The following is a 24,194-nucleotide window of genomic DNA, read 5'->3' as shown; positions in this document are numbered from 1 at the left end:
AATATATTTTCTTTAACGGAAGGAGGAGGAGCTGAAGTATAGTCTTGGGTGTAAAAATGTGTCCATTTGCCCTGTACATGGTCAGTTATTCGCTTCAAACACCATATTTCATGTCCGTGAACCTGGCCCTACCCACATCGGCACTAATTTTAAAACATGTGCCAAATATTAGTGCCCAATTAGTGCTGACGACCTGTAATGCTAAAAAAAAATGTGCCGTTACACAGACTTCAAAAAACAAAAAAGATTCTGGGTGAGGCTAGGTTCACGCTACCCCACCCACTCAACCTAACGAGATGAAACCTATACCAAAAGTTAGTGTAAAATTAGTGCTGTCGATACCGCATAAAAAGAAAATTAGTGCTATTACCAGAAGGCAAAATTTATTCGAAAATGTTCAATGGCGGCATCATCAAAGAAAACAAAAGATCCCTCATTTTTATGATAAGATATATGGAACTAATCTTCTTTCTATGCAGTATCGTCAGCAATAATTTAACACTATTTTTTGGCATAGTTTACAAACTAGGTGATCCATTATTAAAAGTTGGTGGGGCTGTCTTCACGTGAAACTGGCCCCACCCACAGCGGCACCAATTTTAAAACATACAACAAAAGCTAGTGCCAAGATAGTGTTGACGACCTATAATGTTAAAAAAATTAGTGCTGTTACACAAACGTCAAAAAAAAAAACGAATCTGGGTGTGGCTAGGTGAAATCTATACACAACCGATTAAGATGAAATCTATACACAAAGTTAGTGTTAAATTAGTGCTGTCGATACCACATAAAAGAAAATTAGTGCCATTATAAGTAGGCCAAATATATTCGAAAATCTAATATGGCGGCATTATCAAAGAAAACAAACGATCCTCATTTTTAACATACTATACGTAGCACTAATTTTCTTCCTGTGCTTTATCTTCAGCACTAATTTTTGTAGACACAGAGTTTTCAAAATTAGTGCTGTTACACAAACGTCCAAAAAGCAAGAATATGTGGGTGGGGCTAAGTTCGCGCTAGCCCCACCCACTCAACCGATTAAGATGAAACCTATACCTATATTGGAAAATGTAATATGGCGGCATCGTCAAAGAAAACAATCGATCCTCATTTTTATCATACTATACAGAGCACTAATTTTCTTTCTATGCTTTATCATCAGTGCCAATTTAGCACTAATTTTTGGCATAGTATTCAAAATTAGTGCTGTTACACAAACGTTAAAAAACTAAAAAGATGGGGTGGGGCTAGCGTGAACCTAGCCCCACCCACTCAACCGATTGAGATGAAACCTATACCGAATGTTAGTGTTAAATTAGTGCTGTCGACACTGCATAAAAAGAAAATTAGTACCATTATCAGTAGGCCTAATATATTCGAAAATCTAATATGGCGGCGTCATCAAAAAAAAAAAACAATCGATCCTCATTTTTATCATACTATACAGAGCACTAATTTTCTTTTTATGCGATATCGTCAGCACTTACTTAGCACTTATTTTTGACATAGTTTTCAAAGTTAGTGCTGTTAGTCAAACGTCTAAAAACTAAAAAGAAGTGGGTGGGGCTAGCGTGAACCTAGCCCCACCCACTCAACTGATTGAGGTGAAACCTATACCGAATGTTAGTGTTAAATTTGTGCTGTTGATACCGCATAAAAATAAAATTAGTCCCATTATCATTAGGCCCAAATATATTGGAAAATCTAATATGGCGACATCAACAAAAAAAAACAATCGATCCTCATTTTTATCGTACTATACATAGCACTAATTTTCTTTCTATGCCGTATCGTCAGCACTAACTTAGAACTAATTTTTGTCATAGTTTTCAAAATTAATGCTATTACACAAACTTAAAAAAAACTAAAAAGAAGTTGGTGGGGCTAGCGTGAACTTAGACCCACCCACTCAACCGATTGACATGAAACCTGTACCGAATGTTAGTGTTAAATTAGTGCTGTCGATACTGCATAAAAAGAAAATTAGTGCTATTATCAGTATTCCTAATATATTCGAAAATCTAATATGGCGGCATCATCAAAGAAAACAATCAATCCTCATTTTTATCATAATATACATAGCAGTAAATTTCTTTCTCTGCTTTATCGTCAGCACTAATTTTTGGCATATTTTTCAAAATTAGTGCTGTTACACAAACTACAAAAGCTGCACTAATATTTTCGTTGTTTTTGCCAAGTTAAAGCTGTTCTCAAAAATTTTGTATTCTACATTAGTAGAGCAGAAACGGTATGTTGTAGTGTGCTGAGAAGCACTAGCGATGCACTAACAATTGCACTAAAAGGGATCATCAGTGCTTTTGATTTTAGTGGAAATTTAACGCAATGAAAACTTCAATTTCCTATGCAATTTCGTGACATGTAATTAACCATATCTACATCAATAGTTAACCATTTACTAAACTATGTGTGTGTTATAGAAGCACAAACAATGCATGAACGAATAACACTTGCTTTCCGTTAGTGCTTAAAATGGGAGCCAAATTTACACTGGCCTCAAATGTTTTTGTACTTGTAGAGCCTACACCTATGGAGCGCTAACGTTAGTTGTCGGTGCACTAGGAAGCACTAACGAATGACACTAAGTGTTTCATTAGTACTTGAAGTGGTAGGTACAGCGTGAACTTGGTGCCACAAAAGGTTTTTATTTGTAGCTCCTATACTAATAAAGCACTAACGATAAGCGTTAATGCACTAAGAATCATTAACGATGCACTAGTGATTGACGCTTAATTTGTCGTTAGTGTGTTATGTGGCGGTTATGTTCAGGGACGTCGTTAGTTTTTTTAAGTGAAGGCTTTACAAGGAAAACACTTCCGTGGGACAATTTCTCTCTGCGACAGATACTTCAACCACTAACGAAAAAATAGTCCCATTCGTTACTGCATCCTTAGTGCTTCTTAATGCACCAACAGCTAACGTTAGTGATTCATTATAATAGGTGCAACAAGTAAAATACATTCGGAAATAGTATGAACTTAGGCTCTACTATAAGCACTTAGGAAAAAATAGTGCAATTCGTTAGTGCATCGTTAGTGCTTCTAGAAAAATGTTTCGTTAGTGTTTATAAGAAATGTATGAGGGATCTCTCAATATATCAAATTTCCACCACATTTAAAAGCATTCTTGACCTCTTCTAGTGCAATCGTTAGTACAATGTTAGTGCTTGTTAGTGCACCAACCTGTAACGTTAGTGCTTCATTAGTGTAGGTGCCAAAAGTAAAAGATCTTTGGCAGTCGGCTTGAACTTCCCCCACTTCAAGCACTAACGAGAAAGTTAGTGTCATTCATTAGTTCTTCTAGAAAACACTAACAGCTTGTATACAATTTGATATTTCTCTAGTTTGTCCCCACCAAAAGCCTTGAACAAATACCAAAATATCGTAGCAATAATGTTAGTGCTTAGTGCGTTTAAGTCCACTAACAATGCACTAACAATTTGTCATTAAGCCCAAGTTTCTACGTCAATTTGTATAGATTTGGATATTTCTGAACTTGCCCTCGTCAAAAATATTGAATAAATCCCAATATATGATAGCACTAACGTTATTGTTAGTGTGTTTAAGGGCACTAACGATGCACTAGTGATTACCGTTAACCCTATGTTTCTACGTCAATTTATATGGAATTTGATATTTGTGAAGTTGACCCCTAAAAAATGTTGAATAAATCCCAAAATACGATAGCACTAACATTAGTGTTTAGTACGTTTAAGTGAACTACTATCGATGCACTAACGATTGTCGTTAACTCCATGTTTCTACGTTAATTTGTATAGATTTGGATATTTCTGAAGTTGTCCCCACCAAAAATCTCTAATAACTCATAAACACTGATAGCACTAACGTTAGTGCTTAGTGCTTTTAAGTGCACTTTCCATGCACTAACTATGTGCGACCATTGGTATAATTTGGGAGAGGGGGCAACTTCAAGCACGTGTATACATAGCAATATTTTTCTTTATATGCGACGTGTTTGCAGTTGCCCTCTCCCTACCTCTACCAAAATACAACAAACGTCGTACATTGTTAGTGCATCGTTAATACACGTTAGTCCAATCACAATTTACGAGATATTGAAGATTTTTGGTAAGTGCTAACTTCATATTTCTAAAGCAGCCCCACCACCAAAAATATTCAATAAATCATAAAATATGATGGCACTAACATTAGTGCTTAGTGCATTTAAGTGCACTAACGATGCACTAATGACTGCCGTTAACTACATGTTTCTACATCAAATTGTATGGAATCTTATATTTCTGAAGTTCGCCTGCTCACCAAAAATCTTCAATTACTCGTAAACTCACATAGCACTACCCTTTGTGCTTAGTGCGTTTAAGCGCACTAACGATGTGCAACGTTTGGTGTAATTTGGAAGAGATGGGAGCCAACTTCAGGCACGTTTGTACATAGCACTAATATTCTTTCTATGCGACGTGTCTGAAGTTTGCCCCCCCCCTCCTTCCAAATTGCAACAAACGTCGCAATTGTTAGTGCATTATTAGTGCACTAAACGCACTAAGCACTAACGTTAGTGATATCTGAGTTTATGAGTTATTGAAAATTTTTGGTGGGGGGTAAACTTCAAAAATATCAAATTCCATACACATTGATGTAGAAATACGGGGTTAACTGCAATCGTTAGTGCGCCGTTAGTACACTTAAACGCACTAAGCACTAACCATAGTGCTACCATATTTTGGGATTTAATCAAAATTTTTGATGGGGCCAACTTCAAAAATATCAAATTCCATATAAATTGACGTAGAAATTTGGGATTAATAGCAATCCTAAGTGCATCATTAGTGCGCGAAAACACATTAAGCACTAACGTTAGTAGTATCAGAGTTTACGAGTTATTGGAGATTTTTGTTTGGGGGACAACTACAGAAATATCCATATCTGCACAAATTGATGGAGAAACATAGGGTTAACAAGTTTTTGTTTATGCGAAAAGACATTGTAAGGGAATAACCGTATACCAAACTGGAATCTAATTATTACGTACCATATAGGTAGGTAACGGCTAGCGTTCAAGTAGTGAAAGTCTGGCAATACATAAATGGTTGAAAGTAGGAAATACTTGTTAGTTTATGTTACTTCAGAGTCCTTGAAACTTCTGAGGATAGAAGCACAAGACACTCAAAATTCACTATATTGATTCTTATAAGTCGTCTATCTATTGATAAACTTTGCTATTTAAACACTACCTGTTCTACCTAATGGGGGCGTCTTTATCAAATACAATGTTTTTCCGCAAAAATAAAAACCCGTATTGATGTACTTCCTGCTTAATACTGATGTGCCTAATTTAGAGCAAATCGAATGAGGACAATTGTGAAACACATATTTCATTATTTTACAAGTACAATATGTACACACAATTTTATTTGGTTCGATCGACTGTTTCCTGCATTTTTACGATAATATTTACTTTTCTCGGAGGAAGCCTTTTCAACAACGCTGTTTCTCCGTAGTAAGCAAAACACATTTTTGCTCATTTTTATATATTGTAATTACACAAAGTCTCGTTGCAGTTCTCGATATCCTTTAGCCACTTCTGACATATACTTATTAGCACTTTTGAAATTTCGTAATGAAAGATTAGGAATGGATTGTGCCCCACTCTAGTGTTTTAGTTTCAGGAAGATAGGAAACACGTATTCCCTCATCTTACGTCTACAATATCTGAGCACAATTTTACTCACTTAGATACACTTCTACTTGCCCTTACTGCGCCTTAAAATTTTGGGTAGGAGCTTCTGCACTCTAAAACCACTTTCCGCAGAAAATAAATAAACATCTATTCTTGTATTTTTTGCCTATTGTCCCTAGAGAAAGTTTCTTTGCGATTCTTCATGTCCTTTAGCCATTTCTGACATAATGTTATCAGCACTTTTGATATTTCGTGATCAAGGGTTTGTAGGGGTCTATGCCCCACCCAACCGTTTTTCCATTAAAACACGAAATATTTATTCCCTCAGTTTAAATCTACAATATTTGTGAAGAATGTCGTTCACTTCAGTAAACTTCTTTTTGTAATTCTCTCGTACATTTTTCAAAATATTGATTGCGGACACTAGCCCCATAAAACCGTTTTTCCACAGAAAATAAAGAAAAATAGGTATTGATTTATTTCATTTTTAGTATGTACTTTTTAAAATTTATCAAAATCGGAGTGTTGCACTTAGGAAGTGTTACATGTAAGTTGCAATCTTGGGTGATATAAAGGAATAACACTCGTGGTCCTCGGAATGCCACTGAATATAATGAAGTTGGAGGATTAAATCACCTAGATCGGACAAACGATCAGCGATCTCCGAAAACAGGTAGGTTTAGTCATCCAACTAGTTGCCTTGTGCGTTTTCTCGCGGTAGTAATTCCAAAATTCAGTAAATTTGTTTTGCTGGTTCAGCTTTTGGCACCTTGCTACCGCTTGTATTATTCTCTTCTTCTTGAACGTGTCCTGTTGTCCGAAAGGTCGATGCTGGACTGTATGCATTTCCATGCTGGTACCGTTCGCGTTTCCTGCGGCTGTACGCCTGTCAGACTACAAACCGGTTCAAGAAAGACTAATTGGATCGATGAACTGTTTATCAAGGGGAGTAAATTAGGAGATAAATTTATACGCAATAGAAATATATATGCTTTTGGTGGCGTCTAGCCTTTGAAAGTTACTATCGTTCATACGAGAACAGATAAATTGCACTGCTGCTTGAAGGCCAAATGATACACCTTTGTAAATGTTGTACCTGGTTCGTGGTTTACAATTGATTGCTGATTTTTTGAAGCTTCTAAACCATGGCAAGTCCTTGGTCGAAAGGATACTCTTGTAATCAGTTGCAAGGTAGATGATCCGTTGGGAATGGTTGCCAAATTAAGGAAATGGTGAAATAGGTTGAAAATACTTGTGATATCTAAGAAGAGTTGAAGAAAATTTCACTGTCTTAGGTTCCAAAGCGTGGATAACTTTATTAGGAAGCAACACTTGAGTTGTACGAGCCCAAGAATTATGCAACACTAAACTGGCTGTAACGCAAGACAGTGTGTTGTCTCCAATAGGCTCAAAATACTCGGAGAACCAGAGATTGTTTGTAGAATATGAGTATGCAGCGGTTTACGTAATGATACATATGTCATGAAAAGTTGCTGCGATATGTTTTGCGAGAGCGACGGTTCTAACGAGGCCTTCATTCACTATTCATCGTAAATAAGAATGTAATGAACAGGGCAGTCGCCATGGATACTATGTCCGCGGGAACTACACTAGGTAGACGCAATGGTACTGAGATGACGAAAACTGAAAGAATGGAACGGATATACAACCTAGTTCCCGTTATGATTTAAAGTAACCATTACACGGGATGCACGAAAGAAATAAATCGAGTTTCTACATTTTGTAAAATTTCTTACTTCTTCCAGATCGAATTAATATGTTTCCTTGCTTCCCAGGTTTTCTATAACGGACACCCAGGTGTTGGCTCTTAATTGGCTAAACTTTAAAATTGTTACTTGTCTTATATATTATTTTCTTACCTATATGCGGCTCGAAAGTATCATATATTCCTACCATCGAATTGAAAATCTTTTGTCAAGTTTCATTTGGTATTGTAGAAGTTCGTCAAATACATGTTTTATTTCCTCCAACACCTGATCATTTTATCGTAGTCCGTATATTATGTTTGTGCTTGAAAAATTAGAACAATAATTACGCAGCACGGATCAGGATTGGTAATAGGACATAGTATATCATTAACCAATTCACCGTTATTAATTAATACATTCAACATAGTATTTGACATATCCAGTGCCATGTTTGTGGAAATAACTCAGAGAAAACTTACGATCTGTATATCCAAATTCAACTCGGGCCAGGATTATACAACACGGACCATGATTTTGCTTAAAATACTCAAGTCCATCCTATTATTCACTTTCCCGCATATTGAAAAGTGTAAGCTCTATGAAAATTTAGTGTATTCCTTACACTAGATACGTCCTATAATTCAGTAGTTCACTTCGTATGGTCTTTAGTGTGTTTGCTTTATCAAAGTTTTTCTTTCGATTGTCAATATCTCATCTTTCTCTTACTTGTCTTAGCTTGTACCAAGTTGATAATTCCAGAAGCAGGTTGCAGTGACTAAATGTGACTTAGCTTTATGACTAAATATCTCTTTGAGCATAATGTAATTTACGACCTTAAGCGAAACCTTGAAGGGAATTATCACGTTTTGTTATCACGTAACGTTTTATACAGTTGCGTTAGGCACCCACGTATATATATACAAGAAATTAAATCTTAACACAATTTTTGAAAATATTGATAGAAATGTTAAATAACATTCGTTCCGTCGCAACATTTATATGCTATGAATAGGTCGCGATGTATCAAAATGATACATTTCGGTTTAATGTGTAATATCTTTTCTTTAACAAAGTTAGATTATTTTATGAATCAATAGTAATATACTTTGTTGATTTTTATTTCCCATATAACAACGATTTTTCCAATTTAGACATAATAAGATAGCAACATTGTAAACTAAAAAATGTCATCGTGACCACAGAACTGTATTAATAATTTGACTAATATAGACTACCGTAATCGGTCGCAATTTATCAGAACGATACATGGCTCAATATAAACTGTACTGTCCATGTGATATTCAAGATTCTGAGTCTGTTCCTATTTTATTATTTATACTTGCTATTATATTTATACTATTTTTTGCCGATAATATAATGTTTTGTATTCGTATATGCCAATATTATTATGAGTAGGTGCAGAAGCGATGGTTGAAATAATATAACATTTCGATAATAATTATATTACGTATTTTAATCTCAGTAAATACAAAAACATCAATACATTAGTTTTCTCTGCCCTTTCACAAATTTCGATATCACTCAAATACTTTGTGTGTTTCATTTCCTTCAATTTGAGATTAGCACACTGACCAGACCACTGTTGTATTTTCCCCGCAAATATTTTGACCACATTCGTTGGAAATTGTCTATGTGAGCCTGGTATTAGTGAGCCTGGATGAATAACACAGGGCACAGCGACGACGTTTAGCAGGATTATCGGATTTCCCTCTCCATGATCCTTGTTAATCTTGCTTTTCTTACTCAACAAAAGGTAGAAACCGTTTCAAAGATTCGCTTAGAAATGCTGGAATTTTTTGGACCTGAAGAATTCTTCTTTCTAGCTGTGGAAGAACGAATTCATTACCAAGTTTGTGAAGAAAAAGACGACGTCAGATGTTGTCTTCTCCAATTGCAATCCAAATCAATTGGGCATTAATACCAGCAATGTTCATCATAGCATAAAATACCACCGTTGGCCAACTACCGGTACATGTGTTTGTAGATACATTCTACGCTGCACATACTTTGTCAACAATGTCATTCTTGATTTGGTCCTGTTATAGTATGCCACCATCTGTGGTTTTGCAGCTTCTCCAGTTTCTGCGTCTATCTCATTATCAAAATGCTGGGTCGGTATAACAAGAACATTCGGATTTCTTTTCGGTACGTAAAACACAATTGTAGAGTTCTCGCCAAAGAAAAACTTGATTGATTTCACTGGTTCACATTCAAGAGTTCTGGTGGAAATTCTTTTTTACTTTTCATCAATGTTTGCACGAATAAGATTCGATTTTCTTTGAGTTCTGTAGCAACTTTTACATCATAAAACCAGTTATCAGCTGTTATCTTTCTCCCTGTGGATTAAATAGGTTCTGTTAATCTTTCAACGGCTTCAACATGTTTGTTACTCTACTTAAAGGCCCTTTAGGCTGCTTGCCGGCATATATCTAAAACTTTGTGTGTAGGGTACAGCTGAGTCACACATTGCATAAATATTCTCATCATATTTTGCAGGCTTCGAAGGAATATAATGCTTGAAGTGGCAACGGCCGCGGATACTTTCCAGCTTTTCATTAATAATAACTTTATTTTACAATTCTCCAGGAACTTTTCGAAAAGCTCACGTATTTTCGCAAGATTGTCCACAACTTTCTTTTGTAGCCTAGTGGAACGGTCATTGAAACAGAGACCCCTTAGAAAGAAATTAAACTTTCTGAGACTCATTACCAGACGGAAACTTTCAACTCAATGGGCATCAGTACCCCGTAGATCTTTTGGCGACATTCTGTTTGTATGTAAGGTAACTGCTATGTAAAGCAGTTGTACGAAATATTTTATTTCTGTCAAATCAGTAAAAAATGCGTCACGTTCTCGTTCGAACTTTCCTCGAGCTTCAAGATGAATATATTGGTTTGTGTACTCAACTACTTTTTGTAGCATTTCAGCAGTGAAAATATTACTCCAACACTCAGTTACTGATTTAAATTGACGTGCTTGACCAATAACGCCCGGGAAGCGAGTTATAATGACCTGTGCCTGAGCATGTCCGTTCTTCTTAGGTGGTAGCTAAAATTACTTCGAACTCTTGTCTTTCCAAGATAAAAAGATACTATTTAGATCAGGTTCATTCTCGGTTCCACTCTCTTCAGATTGGGAAACACTTTAAATCTCTTCGGCTGTTTTTTTTCTGACTCTGTGTTCGCATCGCCGTGAAAATCTTCAATATTGATGTTATCTGCTTCAGAATCAAATACTAATCTTAGAGCATCTTCTAAATCTATTAGGTTATCTAAATTGTATATCCGATGATCTGCCATGTTGATAGATGAAAATGTTAATATATTGCATTTAATTTTCACTGTAGCACGATGGGTCGCAATGTATCAACATGATATATGCCCCTTGCAGCTCCATATGAACAAACAATAAAACAACTTGAGCAACACTGATGGCTTTTAAAAAGCGACGGAGAAATGTACTTAGGGAAAGAAGCCAACAATTGAATGTTATGAAATGGTGGCAAAATGAAGCGTGCTTGTAGCGATATGATACACATGAGATTGACGGAAGGTTAAGCGATGCTAAATAATTATGGAGTTTATCTGAATATGATAAACTATATTTTGTCTGAAAATGTGCTGTAAGAAAACTACAAAATAACTTAAAATACAAAATAAATATTCAAATTTCATTCAGGTAAGATTTACCTGAGTTGGTTACAGTTTAACAAACTAATTGGTCTTGAATTGTCTCAAATAGATAGATTTTAATATTTTAATGCAATTGTTATATATCAATAAGCAGTTTCACTATAATACTTAAAACTATTGTGCAACATAGAATTTTCTCTATGAAGAAATGTTATGCAGCTTATATGATCTTGTGGATGACTGAATAGAAACAGAACTTTTTTGTTTAGGTAATAAATTTATTGTCATTAAAGGACTTCATGAACATCACTCAAACTTCGGAATATATTTATTTTCCCGACACGTTAAAAAGACTAAGTAAAATTGTAGGTGTATTTACCTTGATTGCGAAGAGAAACTGTAGTTGGCAAGCAAAAAGTACTAAGAAGAATGATGATTACTTTAAAAATAGCCATATGTTGCGTCACCTATAAATAAAAGAAGCTATTTTTCATATACAATCAAAATAAGTAATTAATTATCATTATCATATATTAGAAACAAATCTTAAAATTATACAGTAGATTTATAACAGTGAGTTCTTGTTTTTACTAATAAAAATATTTTCCCTATTTCTTTCTCAATTCAAATATTTAAAATAGCTACCTACACCAGAGCTGCAGTTTAGTTGAGGCACCGAGAAATAATAAATTTTATTAATTATATTGAAAAGATATATTTTTATCAAATATGTCAAATGAAAAAATAAGTACATTCATTCGTTTATTTGTTTTACTTTATTATTATTACTCTCCATAAATTTAGGATAAATAACTTAATACTTATGAAATATAAATAAGTTTTTATTTGCCAATTTTCTCAATAAGCATTCAATATGTACTGATAAGTATTCAATATGTACTTAATATTCCAAACGAAAGATTAAAAGTATATATTAAACATATTGAATACTTACGGAAAGAAATGAGTACTTTCATAGTAATCTGTACATTTAACCCAGTTTTCAGGTGAGTACAATCGTCATATGAATCTATCTTGCATTTGAAACTTACAAACTCAATAATTCAGGAAGATCTATAAACAGCAAGTTTCATTTTGATGAAAATTAGTAACTAGGTTAGCTTTGAGATGGTAAGTAACTTGTAATAGCAACTTGATGTGCAATTGTTTCCTTGAGCTGGTACACCGACGCAATCTTGTAACCCGGTAGGAGTGCCCAAGAATTCCCTTTTAGCACTAATATGGAGCTTTTGGTGGAGCTGACGTTACCACTGTAAACCAGAATAAGATAGGTATATGAGGTGGGTAATTACAGTGTATGATCTCTATCTTGAAAGGTGCCATATTGAATCGGGGTCAAATATGGTAAATGGCAAGAGCGTCAAGTGGGGGTATCATATAGGACAGGAATCTACAGCTAAATCTATTTCGATCAAAGTTTACAACTCTGGAAATTATATAAACCAATTGTACAATTATGAGAAAAAATAGATTTAGTATTGTTGAAGTTTGGATTTTATATATTTTGTTTTGGTTGAGATATAAGGAATCGCTCTTTAATAATTGATTGTTTGTGGTAGACAGAAAAGCATGACATAATTTTTATAATGGAAATACATTCTATTGCGTATCATAAATTCTTGGTGCAAGTTCCATATGCATAAGAAGAATGTTGGTACGTCACAAGGGCAATAGTTGGCTCATTTACAAGGCTATGGAAACTATTTTGCGAGTTGCAAATATCTAGGTAGTATTTGTTGTCATGAAGATTCTGACGACAGCTCGCTATAACTGCTTGTACTTTTTCACTATGCTGTGTGTTAATCACATAATTATGTATCTTTATAATCACAACTGAAGAGAAAAAGGTTAGTACCTACGTAGGTCAATATTTTATAGTGTGTACCAATTAATAATATTTTCTAATATATACCCGAACAATCCATTTTGTATTATCTCCTTCTCAGTACTAATAAACGTGTTTTCCTCGTCCATCAGGGTATTCCATCGAGCTTCGAAATACATATAATTTCTTGCAATTCTGCTATTCCAATTTCATTAGGTATTTCAATTTCAATTTACGATTTCTCTCAATAGGCTCAAGAGATGATTGGTATAGTGGCAATTGTACACTCCGCATCAAAAAATTGCGACACTTAACGCCGCGCAGCAAGGCCACCCAATATACACCTTCGTTATATTCGCATCAGTACGTCCAATGAACACTACCGAATTTACATCCGAACCACGCAGAATCATAGCATGTGTGTTAAACTCTTGACATTATCTTAGATGTGTCCCGTGAGATCTACAGTTCTACTGGAAATTGAGTATGCTATCCTTTTTGAAAGTGACTTAATGAATGTTTCAAGCATCCTCTATATATTCGATTAGTCTTGAAAAAATATATATAAAACAAATTTTATTTCTGTATTTGTGTTGGATTTCTGGTAACGGAACTTTATAATGCAAGGTTCTTCTCCTGGTAAGTTTAAATTTCCACATTTTTATCTTTTCTCCCTTTCACTTTTCTTCTTCTCTCGCATTCTCCCTCTCTCTCTGGCTCGTTTCTGAACCTCTGTGAAATAGATATTCATTGGTTTCAATTTTTCATTATGTGTGTTTCAGTTTCTCCCTAAGTCAACTTATGAATTTTGTTTCGTCTTGGTTTTGTTATTTCCTTTTATCGATACTAATACATGTGTAGTTTGAAATTAGAATTGCGTTCATGTAGTTAGCTAATTTTAGTATGGGATAGAAGAAACTAGGAGAGGGAGGGGTCTCTCTACCAGACACGATTATGGGATATTGGGTGGCCTCGCTGCACGGCGTTAAGTGTCGCATTTTTTTTGATGCGGAGTGTACAACACGTAACTACCACTACATTAGTTTAAATCCTCCAAATGCTCGCACGACAGCATTTTATAATAAAATTCTAGATCACATAGATTTATATGTTCGCTATAACCACAATTTGAATCCACAAGTGGCCGAATCCTCCAATCCCACTACTCCAATTGAAATAAGAAAACCGCGGAAAACCCAGATGTTGCCAAACCATATAGAGTTATAGTTTTGCCGCATCAGGAGGTACAGTAATTAATGAAAGGGATTGTTGCATGAGAGCACACGCATATATCCTTAATTAAGAATGCCAGTCAAACAACTTTACCTAACCTCCAACTCTGAACACTCATAGGCAAATCCTAAATTGAACTTGACTATCTAGCTATTCCTTTTATCTTTTAAATACGGCTGCTAATACGAATCCAAACAGCTAATTATGAAAAGGAGATTAATTACGAAAAAATCATGTATACAGATTTTGTTCAGCCTATGTTTGGCCGATTTCGTTCCTTTTCCTTCCTTGCAGATTGGACTCACCCGACCTGGCTCGTGGCGTCCTGCAGTGTTGTGCAGTGTCTTCCAGAGAACGGAATTGTTTTTCCGCGTGGAAGACAATAACGTACAAAACAGGGACATTTTTGTGAGTGTTACATTGTTTACAAGTGTGTGGGTATCCGTTCTATGACGAAAATTCCGCCCAAACTAAGCCGGTTTTTGGAAGACTATGTTGCGGCTCTTTATGACGCCCACTTTAGTTTTTCTGTCATTAGAAAATTGTGGAAGAAGAATGGTTGCAACATCAGTTTCAGTGGAATTAAAATGTTATTAGAAAATACAATGGCAACGAAGCTCCACCATTCGGATTATCAACGAAGTTCCTTAGGAAGCGGGAATGCACCAAGGGCACCTACACATGCACAGGAAACTTCGCAAAATGGCAATGCAAGAAAATCCGCCAACACAAAGGTGTATCGCTAATTGTCTTGACGTGTCTTTGTGGACTGTGAGCCGGACCTTACACCATCAACTCAAGCTGGATAAAGTCATGAAAGTTCGCGACCATCTTCTTACGGATGCCCACTAAAAGGAAGGAAACTTTAATGCCTGGAAGCTGTACGAACGGCACCTGCAAAACAAAGGTGGATGTCAGTCGTAACGCTCTATGAAACATGCGGCTAACCGAGTGCCATCATGTACCGTGAAAAAGGTGCCAAGAACTTTAGAAGGAGGGTCCATGTCTGTAAAGAATCCTTCCGAAAAGTGTTTATGGTCGTTATGTCTACCGTTACCGAGGTATACTGAAAATTCGTCGAATGTCGAAGAACTGCAAAATAAATTCGCAGTGTTTTCAGGAGCAGATCATGGGCCCGATTTGCGAGCATGAGATTCCAACAATGTACGGAAATGACGCCTATCTGGTGCGCATTCACATGGACAAGGCCAATCACATACCTGATGATCGTATCACGCATTCTACAGGGAGATGGAGGAGGGAAGTGGTATACAGGTGATACCTTTCAATGAGGTACCTGTTAGATATCCAGATGCAAGTCCTATGGACTATTGTGGATTTGGATTGCAGAAGCAGGATTTGTGAAAACGGCATGTGACAACTGTGGAAGGACTATGGAAAGATATGCAAAGTGAATGGGACAAGATTCCACTCCCAGTTCTTCAGAGAACCATATTACAGTGGAAATTACGCTGTCGGGCTAGTGTTAGGAACCAAGGGAAACACATCAAGTACTTACTGACCTAGCGCCATGGATTCTTCTAAATTTTTAGGTAAGTCGAAATTGGCCAATTGTAGACTGAACAAGCTCTGTACTCACATAACACAAATGCTTCTGAACTTCTAGTCACACAGAGCCGTTTTTCATACCTTTTGTTATATACTGAAAAAATCAATTTATCTATAGAATTTGGCATCTATAATAATCTATAATAATCATTATTTTTGCGGGTGCTTAATTTTAAATATATATTGAATGAAAGCTGTGTCGTCTATAAGATTTATTCGGGATGTGTCTCATTGGTAGGATCGGGTACTGGAACTGAACGATACCCGTTTCAGAATAAAAGAAATACAAGTGAGAGTTTCTAAACAATTGAAGAGAGTTTGAAGGCGAGGGGAGAAGAAATTAATTAATGAATTCTGATGCCACAGTATCTGTTGGTCCATTGCTTCTGCTGGTCTCCTCGTCTTCCTTTCGGTTGTACGATCGGTGGTCTATCGTCCTGATTACAATGAACTCTGACTATCTAGCCACGTTTCTAGAACCTACCGTGCACTGAATTGAATTTCGTTTGAATAGCTATCTAACTCCTTTCGAGTAACTTCATCGACTGTCTATCTTCACGACCTCCGTAGACTCCGTCCGGGCTACATCTCTTGTCTTTCTCCTTGGACTAATTCGGCGATCTAACTCGATAGTTTCGATACGGCTTCTAACTAACTCCGGCGATCTGACTTCCTGTTTCCCGGTTGAACAGAGTATTTAAAAATCCAAATCTTCTGGTGATCTTGTTGACTTGCGCCACTTGTTGATGAGATAGTTGCAACAGGTACTTTGAGGTCAGAGAAGGTTGGATAATCGGGTAAGGCTCATTTTGAGCTTTAAAACATATTACATAAAGTACACACAGGCACAAAACATTATAAAAACATATGCAAATATTTCTACGATTCACCAACAAAATCACAAAACTACGAAAGAACACATTATACGAATTCCCAGAAATAAATAAATTCGTTAGTTACGTCTTCCGTGTATTTATCGTTCCTGACGCGAACAAAACAGCTTTATGTAATTATACACAGAAGAAATATATGCACAAAATTGACAGTATCTAATGCTGAATAATGTATCTTAGTCAATCAATACGTGGTTGAGTGGAAAATCAATACCAATAAATAATCAATAAATACTGATGTATTTACACGAACAACCCTGACCATAGACATGAGGTTTTAAAAAATCACAGACTAGTTAGAGTGAGGTTGGGAGACTAGCTGCAAGTCATCACTTTGTTGGCGCGAAGCGAAATATATTTTTCAAAAATAAACCTTGCTTTTCCTTGATTTCGAGCACTTTTTATTACGTTTTTTCTTCTGTTTTATACATGTGTAAATGCACTTTCCTGTCGTTAGTAGCACACTTCCTCCAAATATTTTGCCCTCATTTTTCCGGCGCCCGGCGCTCCGCACGAATGGCTCGCCCCAATAGTGGACACAGTAACTAGCCTATCCCCTACTACCAAGGTGCTTGTTGAAGATCAATGTTAAAATACTTCTTTGAAGAGTCCGTTAAAGTAGCTGATCTAAGAACACAACTTCTTGACCAACTAGTAGAATTATCGTGCGACAAATCCTTGCAACTTGTTTTCTGTAACGAAGACTTCGGCAAGTTCTGCCTGATGAAGATTGAAGAATATCCTGGTCTCTTATCTGCTGCTTTAAAAGTAATAATTTCGTTTTCTATATCGTACCTGTGTGAATATTTTATTCTTTCATGGTAAACATTAAAACAAAGAAAATAAATAGCTTATCAGTTGATAATGATCGTCACAATGATTGAACTCGACATTTCTGCATTAGTGAAATTACACCATCCTTAGATATCTCATTAGTTTTCAATTTTAATTGTATTTCAATATGCAGGTTTTGTTGCATTTATATTTTTTTGGTATTTCAATACACAGTTATCGTTAGTTTCTTATTATTCCTCTTTCATTTAAATTCATTTTTAAACAACAGTGCACCTTTTGAAAATGTTTAGTATTCTTATTTTCTGTTGTTCTTTACAGTATGAATAAAAAACAAAAGTATTGCTATAAGAAGAAAATTCAAAATAATATTTAAAAACATTTCTCTAGTATTAGATTCTTACTAGATTTATCTCTTGCGCTTTACCTTTATTTATTATGTCCATACGTAAAAACATTTAGATACGTAGATGAATCTTTCCATTTCTAAAAAAAAAAAGTATTAAACGTTAAGACATAACACAAAAATCTCGCCTGAGTGCTATAATAAAAGTAAATGTACAACAAAAACATCGTTGCAGTGCATACGAATCGTCATTGTTTTGAGAGCCCGTCCGTTTACATTGCTAGAAGCATGTTACCAACAGTGCTTGTGTTAGCTAAGTGGTAAGCCATTGGATTCCAAATCGTAACGTCATGAGTTTCAACGTGTGTTAATGCTCTTATTATGAAATTCTCTTTTATACAATGCATGAAAAATTATATGAAATAATTACATTAAAATACATCAGTAACACACACACACACACACACACAAACACACAGGTTGAGCGATATGATGATGGATGTTTTGAGACGAACACTTCGTAGACCAACTTCGGATATCTTCGGGTAATTGTAAACTAAAGCTGCTGGTTCGAACCTGCAAGCCAACTGTAGCAATCGGGAAAAAATGTACAGATATGGTTTGTCTTTTGTTATGTGTAATAAGACATGCTGAAATGACATTAAGTGAAGAAAAAAGAATCATTAATTGAAATACTTAATGATACAATTTAAAACTATGGATCATACTCTAGTTTCGTCATTGTTATTTCCATACGGATAAAAACATTTACGTAAGAGCTCAGTTCTATTTGATTAGAAACGCTTTCCCAACAGCGGTCATGTGAGCTCAGTGGCACACCCCCGAGCGCTCAAATCATGAGTTCGTGACTGACACCCGTTCAGGTGACATTTTTCTATAATATTATATTTTCCTCAATACATGAAGATTATGTCAAATAATTACATTAAAATGCATTAGTTTTATATATATTCATGTTAATAATTTTAATCATTTTATGACATAAGTAATTGCTATGTTTAAAATATAAAATCTGAGGTATTAACAGAACGTCTGTATGTTATATATAAATATTAAATACAAATCAAGAACATCGTGTAATAGCAATAAATAAGTTATGTAATGCATTTACAGCTATTTAGATACGCAAGTACCTTCTTCATATTCTCATTAAAGCATTTGATTTAGGTAGATCATATGAAAATTTAGACCGTGGTTGAAGACAAAAAAAACTAGCTAGCTTCAAACTCACATAAGAAATTTATGAATCGCAAATGTCATGTGATTAGATTGAGAGTGGTAATTTTAATAATCGCTCTTTCTCGGCCCTTATCTATATCTATGCATATAACGTGTATGTATGTATGTGGGTGTTCAAACATCTCATGTATGTCTAGAGCAGGGTTTCTCAACCTGAGGTCGCAAAGATAAACGGAAGAGGCAAATATGGTTGGAATCTAATATTATAGAAATTATTTTTAAATATTATTTTGAATTTTCTTCTGATAGGAATACTTTTACTTTTTATACGTACTGTAAAAACAAAAAAAACTCTACTAAACATTTTCGAAAGCTGCAGAGTTGTTTAAAATGTATTCAAATGAAGGAGTTATGATAAGAAACTTCTGAAAACTGTATATTGAAATATCAGAAAAATACAAATGCAAAGGAACATGCATATTGAAATACAATTAAACTTGAAATCTAATGAGATACCTAGGCATGGTATAATTTCACTAGCGCAGCAATGCCAGGTTCAAACTTTGTGATGAACATTATCAAGGCATTTTCAAGTGTTAAGCGACTTATTGGCTTTGTTTTAATCTTTACCGTTGAAGAAAGAACACTTTCACACAGATACGATATTACAAATTGAATTATTATTTTTAAAGAAGCAGATAAGAGACCAGTATTTTCTTATCTCCTCATCAGGCAGAAATGGTCCAAGTCCTTGTTACAGAAAACCAGTTGCAAGGATTTATCGCACGATAATTCTATTAGTTGATGAAGTTGTGGGCTTAGATCAGCCATTTATTGGGCAGTTCATTGGAGGCGTTTAACATCCATCTTGAACCAGCAAATTGACCGTATGGTATGAGAAATATTACTGTTACTGTATCAACTATGATAATCGTGCCCTGGGGGCGGAGCGCCGGGAGCTGAGAAAAAGGGCAAAAAATTAGGAGATAATGTGTTACTAACCATAGCAAAATACATGTACCCATCTATAAAACAGAAAGAGAAACCTAATAAAAAGTGCTCAAAATCAAGCCAAAGCTGGGTGTACTTTCGAAAATTATATTTCGCTTCGCGTCAACCATGGTGGCGCTTCGCAGCTAGCTGTTGACCTTAGTAATATGTAAAGGGAAATCATCGTAAACTCTCGCTCTAGGCACTCAATTTCCATGACACGGTATTGTTCACAATATGTCAAGTAATGGATTCTACTATTGTAGAAATATTTATGTTAAAGATCCCAAACAGGCTTATTATAAAAAAAATTATAACGTTGTCGCTGCCAAGATGATGTGCTAAAAGGGGAGCGTGTTAGGAATTAGGTTGAGAACCACTGGTCTATTGAAATTTTAATCATATTTCCTATAGTCTGAAAAAGAGTTCTGTAGGGTTAGCTATGGATACATATAAAGGAAAGGGATACATATAAAGGATTGCTACTTAATGATTGATTTTAGTATCGAATTCATAGTTTTCGGGATAGCTTCGGTAAATACTGTGACTTTCGTTTTCGCTTGACACCGATTAATCTCTTACTAGTGGGGATGGGCACGAGGAACTTTTCTTTGAAACTCGCCTTGATTTGAAACAGATATTTTGGAGGTCTACTTCAGAACTCGGTGAGAAAAATTTCCTTCAACTCAACTGGGATTGGGGTCGAGTCGAAATAAAGCGAGGCAAATCCCATGTGTAGTCCTAACTAGACAATACATAGACAATATAATTATTCTATTATCAATCATACTACTACTACTACTATCAATGATACTACTATTATTATTATAACAACACCGTGTATAAACATAGACAATAGACGGTTTATATCGGAATACTAAAAGATAGTTGACAGCTGATGTCATTCATAGTCATGAAGTTTAGAAGGGAAGGCCATCGCTTACTACCCCAAGCTGTAAGCGTCGGTGGCCACAGATGATTAACTATCGACCTCTCGCCAAAAATTTTTGGCCTGGAAAGCAACGATCCAACGTGGGCACAGTTCGTTTTTGAAAATTTTACCACCAGCGGCAGAGACACTACTAACAACACTACTAACGAAACACAAAATTACTCCCTCAAATTATGCTAAATTGCCTATATGAGTGACTTGATTTTGTCACAATTTCGAACAATCCTTCAGGGTCGTCATGGGAGCATAACTTACATGACATCCGAAATACGTCTGTTTATCTAAGTGACGCCCAAATTATGGATACAATATTAATATAGATCTTCATTTATCATTTTGATGTCACTCTCTCCCACCTCCCCTAGAACAGCTTCGGGAGTATTGCCACCCCTGGTTATTTGGTCTTAAATGGCATTACAACTTCTAGCAATTAATTTTGAAACGCTGAAAGCTTACGATTCCACACCAGTATCGGTCGATTTCGATTTTTTTTCCGTTCCTACGTACCCACCCTGGGTGCTAATGGGAGTTCATTGGTCATTGGTATTTCGATACTTCGATATATATATATATATATATATATATAACGTTGCGAGAAAGAGAGCGACCAAGGCGGTTAAAAAGCATGTGACTACCATGCCACAAAGGCATGTCAGGTTATAAAACTGTAATGCTATGTAAAGGCTTTCCGTTCTAAGAACATCTTCAAACTATTCACGTGGACTTTGGGGCTCTTGAAATGTTGATATTCCTCAGTTGTTTGCCTGAAACCACATTCCGACTATGGATGTTTAAAATAATATTTCAAGAACATAAGGAACATGCTGTAATGGGAATGCTAGGAAGAAACCTCTATATGGCATATAGCTGCAAATAAATACATTATATAACTTATTTGTTGCTATATTATTTTCTTAATTTGTATATATCATTCACATATGGAATACCATCATGCTGTGAACACCTATCTCCGATGTTATATATTCAATTTTATAATTGTTTTGTTCTCCAAGATTATATATATATATATATATATATATATATATATATATATATATATATATATATATATTAGATGTAGTTTAATCCAATTATTTTATATAATTGTTCATGTATTTTGGAAAATTTAATTTCATAAAAAAAGCATTAACCCAGATGAGAATCGAGCTTTGAAATTTAACAGTTTACCACAGAGCTCACAGAATCACTCTTCGTAACAAGCTTCTAGCGATGTATAACGAAAAGGCTCTCAAGAGAATGACATTCATATGCAATAGAAACACTGCTTTTGTTCTACTTCTATTTTAGTACTCAGGTGAGAATTATGGTCTATGTCATAAGGTTGATCATTCTTTTACATATGGATAGATTCCTTTACATATCTAAATGTTCTTTTACGTACGGACGCTAAATGACAAACAAGCATGTGCTTAAATTAATATGAGGTTTCGAAATATCGTATTATTAAATATTTCAATCAATTTTGCTTTTTTCTACACTTGATAACAAGACTTATTATATTTTAAAGAGCAAAGCACATCTGCAAAATTTTTCCCGATTGCAGGTACCTGAACTTAGGTATTGCTATGAACATAAACAATGTTGTCTATTTGTGAAATTGATGGGAACGTTATTCCCGGATCAACCCTGGTACACAGCTTCAATAACATTAAATTTCAGCGTGTTTATTTCTGATTCAAGAACTTTCTGAAAACCACATTCTTCTCGCAAAACATTAGTGTTTCATGTAGCAGCTTTTCGTTTTGGTAATTAGCTAAGATCTTGTAATTGTGTTTGTAGAACGGGAACTCGATATGAAGCTATATATTCACTTACGAGATACAAAATTAAAAGATATTCTCACGAAATGAATTAAACTCAATTTTAAAATTATGGACTGCAACATTTATCTTTCATTAAATCATAAGTTTGTTTAAGTATTATCTTAGTACCTAAGTTGTTCATCGTTAGACTGACAAATATGATGTATTCGATGGTATTCGTAAGTTTGGCGTTTCTACGTAAAGAAGAGGGTTGATTATGAGTTCCCGATTTCCTCAACGCTCTCCTCGCTTTCAACTACACTGAATAATTCATTTTTATACACCACTATTATTTTCTCTGCAAACAGGATGGATTAAGTGCTTTATCCGTCAAACGCAGGCGCGTATATGCAACTTTCGTTGTGTCTCTTTACACAATCTCCGGATATAAGCTTATCCAAAACTTCTACGGTCGATATTATCAATTGGCAGCAATTTTCTCAATTGCTCAATTTGGTCATGCTTAACAAATATTATTTGAACGCAAGATGGCTCTTATTCACCTAGATCAAATTCCAATACTAATATTTAACCAATATTCTTATTCCAAAAATTCTCCACGTCCAAACTTGTAAAAAGGATACTAACACTCAGATTTTACTGCAAGCTTAATCTGAATAGGTACTTGGAGAATCGAGTTAGTCGCAATGTTTTGTAATATATCAGTAGTGATAAAGCATATATATCTCTAAGGTCATTAGCGCACAAAAGTACATAAAAGTTGTAAAAAAATACATTTATTTATAAATTGCTTAAAATGGTTGTTACGGAGGAAGAGAAACCACAATCATGTACAAATATCTAAACATGTGCTTTTTAAGGTTAGCATTCTTTGTAGATGCACTTATCATCCCTTTTAATACTCTCATGTCGTGTTAATCTTACAGAGCTAGAGTGACGTCTCAGTCATATCCTCGGCCTGGTCTGAACTTTTGACTAGACTGCCCCCTCTGCACTTCTATTCCATTTTCCTTGATTCTTCTCTGCACCACTTATCTAAAGTATTTATTTACATCAGAGATTTTTCTACAGCGAAGGTTTCTATTAACGTGGGTTCCTGTCACCACAGCATTGCACGGATTGAGGAAAGCACTACGGATAATTGCGTGGATTTGTATATAGAGGTTATCTGCGAATAAAATGAATAAGCAGTCGCGGACACACGACATGAAGTGGTTTTAAAACGTGCCATTCTGTAAAAAAGGCACTTGTTCAGAAATATTCACAGAAGCATAGAAATAGAACTGATAGTTTGACACGAACTCAGCAAAAGAAAATAAATATGAGACATGGAATAGTAGAAGCCTCTATAGGGCAGGGGCGTTAAAAATCCGTAACGAGTGAGTTAGAGAAATACAGGATGGACCTAGTAGGACTTCAGGAAGTTAGGTGGAATGGAAATGGAACTGTGAATTATGTAAGTTTTACGTTATTTTAAGGGGAAGGGAATAAAAATCACCAATAACAAACAGGGAGTTTTGTTCACGAACGTATATCAGCAATTAAGCG

This window comes from Thermobia domestica, chromosome 4, assembly GCF_964235325.1.
Source record: "Thermobia domestica chromosome 4, izTheDome1.hap1.1, whole genome shotgun sequence".
Taxonomy (NCBI): Eukaryota; Metazoa; Arthropoda; class Insecta; order Zygentoma; family Lepismatidae; genus Thermobia; species Thermobia domestica.
This window is presented reverse-complemented; position numbering follows the sequence as displayed.